Source organism: Scophthalmus maximus, chromosome 21 (genome assembly GCF_022379125.1).
Source record: "Scophthalmus maximus strain ysfricsl-2021 chromosome 21, ASM2237912v1, whole genome shotgun sequence".
NCBI lineage: Eukaryota > Metazoa > Chordata > Actinopteri > Pleuronectiformes > Scophthalmidae > Scophthalmus > Scophthalmus maximus.
In genome coordinates this window covers 2,970,186-2,974,931 of record NC_061535.1, presented here as the reverse complement: position 1 = coordinate 2,974,931, position 4,746 = coordinate 2,970,186, and the positions used below count along the sequence as shown (strand labels likewise).

At 43.0% G+C, this 4,746-nt stretch overlaps 1 long non-coding RNA gene across 3 annotated transcripts; it reads right to left on the bottom strand.

Moving 5' to 3' along the window:
* Window positions 1-255: 255 nt before the first annotated feature.
* LOC118290861 lies at window positions 256-2,755 on the bottom strand. 3 transcript variants are annotated; one of them, XR_004786499.2, is made up of 5 exons: window positions 2,620-2,755; window positions 1,845-1,918; window positions 1,553-1,668; window positions 1,201-1,402; window positions 256-1,106 (listed from the first exon to the last, which is right to left on the bottom strand). It is a non-coding gene; the product is annotated as an uncharacterized LOC118290861 (long non-coding RNA). The 3 variants fall into 3 exon arrangements; XR_004786498.2 differs by having other exon boundaries at window positions 1,201-1,668; XR_007030279.1 differs by having other exon boundaries at window positions 1,225-1,668.
* Between the last annotated feature and the right edge of the window lie 1,991 nt (window positions 2,756-4,746).

Sequence of the window (4,746 nt, the reverse complement as noted above, 5' to 3'; positions counted from 1 at the left end):
ACTGTATATATAATCTTTCTGTGTAGGTCTTTCAGAACAACTGAGACAGCATTCGAGTCATGCGGAAAATATGGGTTACGTGTCACCCTTAGTTTCCCTAATGTCGTAGTTCTGTTTTATTTAATGTTTGTTTTTCATATATGCAACTAAAACTCCCTGAAAGGCACTGTTGTTATTGAGAGCTGGTGAAAGTAAATTGAAATGGGAAATTGTAGTGGAAAATAGCCGGATTGCTGTTACCAATAATTATTTTAATATAGTCAAACAAATTGATAATCGTTTTCCATATACAAACATGTACAAAGTAATAATCAAATTACCATGGTGGGTACCAACTACTTGAGTTTATATGAGTTTATATATGCAGCTCAAATAATTCCAACATTATGGGATTTTATACCAATATTATCAAACATAAAATTGTAATATTTCCATTGTTTTTTGTATTTTCCCGAGATAAAGTTAAACTCACAAACTGTTTGTACACATTTAGCATTCAATTCGTGGAAAACCGCAGCTCTGTGTTTGTCAGCGAAGCCCTCCTGTCTCCTCCGGTGCCGAGCCGAGGAGTGCTGCGCAGAACGAGGGCAGCCTCGTCTCGGAGCTGTCAGAGCTCTGACTGGGATCAGCCTTATTACGATGATTGAGAGAACGGGCCTTTGCAGCAAAAAAAATGCCATCCGCAGAGACTGCGAAAGGCCACATTCATGCAACCGAGTTCACACATTTGTCTTCATTAATCCAATTCTGCTCTGTTTTGTCAGTTTTGCTACCAAACAGTTACACACTTATGAAGCGTGCGGAGGAATAAAAGCACCAGATACTGCCAGAGGTCACAGGACCGATACAGTAAATCGGAGCGCTTCACGTTGTGGGCTGTCTTGTTAGCTAGGACGGTCCCTCGGGTGCTGGTGTTTTTGACCCTTTAAACACCAAGCGTGTGATTGCAGTGACATTTAATGCAATGAATCACTCGTTGATTGATTGCTGGAGAAATCAATTATTTTATCTGAAGAGAGAACATTTTTTATATTTTTGATATAACATTGTCTTCGTGGCCGTGATCCTCCTTCTTCTCTTTTCCTCTTCAACTTCAAATAGTAGTTCTGAATGACAGGAAGAAGATGAGTCAGAAATGAATGATCTTAGATTAATTTGGCATATGTTGTCGGCGTGCTATTTTGCTGTTGAGATCTTTACCACTCAGGCCAAATAGCGACTCACACCCAGACTCAACAGGCCCGAGGAATACGGAGCGTCATTACTGCCTTATCTTTAGAGATGGAGCGAGGTGTCAATGGCACTTCTGCTGCATGCAGGCGGCAGCTGAGCTGTGAGATGTCCTGGCACACAGCGCCGTCTTCCCTGGCCAGAGATTTGTAGCTGAACCCAGAATCTTTACCTTTCAATTACAGAGAGTATTCAGCGTGTGCAGTTCTGATACAATTCTGCGCCACATCTAACTTTTTATTTCCAACTACATTATTGAGCTCTGGTTTCTTATTTCTTTGAGAAGAGCAAAAGAAAAAAAAAGACTCAACAGATTTCTTACGAATCTTAAATGAGACGCACAATACCACTTCCATTCCTGTCTGGTTAATATCAAGCTTTAGTTTGTTTAGGCATCAGGACTTGGGGCAGAGTGAAACAAGAAGGTGCTGTACTTCCCTGAACGGAAAAGAAGAAATAGAGAATGAAATATAGAAATATATATGTGTATATGTTTTTTCTCTGCTGGATTAAACAACCACAATATGATGTGTTAATTGTGAGCTTTAGAGGTGCTGGTACACAGGGTTTGTCACCTCTTGACAGAGCCAAGCGAGCTGTTAGGCTAAGCTTACCAGCTAACGACAGAGAGTGCCACCTCGCGATTTCGATGTTGGTCTGTCTGAACACGCTCACAAAGAAATCAAATCTAGAAATTGTGAAAGAAAAGTCACTGTTAATGGAAATAAAGGGATGTTTAAAATTTTAATTTGGTCATTTTAGTCAATTTAAGAAGCACAGCAAGAGTTGAATTAATCCCAATTTGTTTCGTCAAAGTATGTGCAATATGCGATATGTCCCATCGCCACTGAACTCTTCACCCGCTGCTTGGGGGAAGAGAAGGCATGGTATGTTACAGCCTCAGAGCACGAACTTCATAGAAGCTGATATTACATTATTCGAGTCACCTCTCTGGTCCCACACTGTGTCTGCCCCACCAGCAGGGCACTCTGCCCCGCCAGAGAGCAGAGTCACCTGCTCCCTTCACCCCTCCTCCTCTGCTCCATGTGTACCTGCAGCACTGGGCTGCACTGCATCATGGGTGCAGCTGAGGCCATGCCAAAACCCAATTTGGAACATGTCCAGCACTTCATTGGAAAGTAATGGTTTTCACTGAACTGAGTTATGACCAGCTGTTTGCAGACAGTCTGTGACATACTGATGGAGCAGAACGCCGTATGTTGCTTTCCAAATCAAATGATACAAGGAGTGTGACAGTGTGGAGAAACATCTGTCATTAGCAATTTTCAGCACGCTCCACTAATTCTGGACAAAATACGCCTAATGAAGTTACTGCAGGAAACTTCAAATATTGTCAGTGCAACAAGGCCACGAGAAGCCGGTGCTCACCAAGGCCTGTAATCGGATTCATTTGTCGTGAGGAAAATACAGAAGGAGGAGGGCAATTGTTTTTGATCATGATGTTTTAAAATGCAAATCAAGAATATTCTTCTTTAATCCAAGAACAAAAAAAACCAACCAACACAAGAAATCAAGGACAAGAGGGTGGTTGGCTCTTCTTTATTGATGTCTCCTCCCTTGTAGTGTCACTTCATAGACAGAGTTTGTGTTCGGGGCGACACACAAAGGCTTTGATGGGCCTGGTAATCAACTTTACTCACCAGATATACATGAGACTCATCTCTTGTATTCTGTTGTCTGTGACAGAAGCTTCTCTGTTCTGAGCATCCAGTTTCTCTCCAAATTATATCTCAGGTTTCTTCTGTGAATAAAAAAGATTTAATTAAAATTAATCTGAAACAAGTTATGTTTTTTTCTTTTTTGTGTTTTTTTTTCTCTCCTTAAATCAAAACTAGATATGCTTTGGAATTGTGACAAAACACTGGGATTGCCTCCTCCATGCCTTTGTGGTTTAATACTGAGTTGAAATGTGGACAATACAAAGTCTCGCACTAACCATATTCACTTGGCTATTATGTGTTTGTAAATTCGCCAGTTTCCTAGAACTGTCCTCAATTTATTCAGACTGTGCTGTGAGGATGAGAGGGTTTTTTTTTGCGACAGGCAGCCCTGCTGAAAGTGGTCCTCTCCCCCAGAACAGTTGTTGTAGTGAGAAGTGTTGGAGACGGGTGGGCGTCTGGACCCAAGTATGCTGCTCAAACACGAGGCCTGTGTCGATCTGGCAGCCGTCTCCCCGTGGCAGAAGGGCCATAAACCCGCCTGTGTTAATTCTGCCGTAATTATCATGGGTGCCACATGTTATGCAGGATGTCCTACCACTGCAGATCCACTCAAAAGTTTGCTGTGGAATCCTTCCACACTGCCGCTCAAAGCTGTGGCAGACGAGCGGATGCAGAAGGTGACAGTTGGCCCTTGTGATTAGAAAGGGCCGCTCCTTGAGCCCTGCCCCACATCTCATTTCCTGTCGCGGCCCTTTGTTATGATGAGTTTTATGCAGTGCATGTTGGTGAATAACTGGCTGCACTGAGATGACAATAATCACCCATAATGCCCCAAGGGAGGGGGGGGGCTCTCAGGCACAACATTAGTCATAAATATGCAGAACGGCTGAAGTCCTCACTGCGTGCTATTTCGCGAATATGTTTTTTTTCAGTTCAAGGTTGCTCTAACTGTGTGCTAACATTTTATGTTGAAAGCTTTTCTTTCTACAACTTCTGCGTTCCTGTAAATCCAAGAATCTTACACAAGGATGCACTAACCAGAGCTCAAGCAGAATGAGAATATGGTTGAGTTGTTTAACATTTACCCTCTAATCCAGATGTTGATGAATCAGTTAATCACAATTTACCCATCGCTCTCAGCCACAGTCATCCTCTTGCTGTCAGTGCTAATATGTGGTCCTCTCCACCGCCTCATCTCGGGTCTCGGTATCGCCACAGGAGAAGCCAACAAGCAGCTCCTCTCATCTGCCCGGGCTGTGCTTTGGCAGGACTACGCGGTTTAGCACCCTGAGAAATTGTACTCTCTCTAACCAGTCGGTGTGGAAGGCTTTTGTGTCTCTCTCATCCTGACCTTCTCCCACTCCTGCGCTCCTGTCGTCCATCTGTCAGAGAATGCTTTCTTCCTGTTGTCCTGTGATTCTGACAAGATCACCCACATGGTCCCATCTCGTTGTCTGTTCACAGGGAGACAAGCTGCGTGCACGGCCCATGTTTCTTACACTTCAGAGTAATTGAATATGAGCGTTCTTTTGTTTGCATGAATGCAATCAAACTGTAAAATTTCTAATCTGTGATAGTTATATCTATATCTTAGAATATACTTCATGAGTCTCTATCTATCTGACTCCCTCAGGACTCTGCACCGTCCTGTTTCCTGGGCTCTAAGCAGTTAGAGCAGGGCACTGACATCTCGACATGTCTGTCAGGTTAGTGGATGTCTCCCTGCCTAAATCTGCTGACGTTGATTTGTGAGCATAATGCCTGATTATAGGATGGGTGACAGAGAAATTTTATCAAAATTAAGGCACAATTAAACATTTCATCTCCACTAATT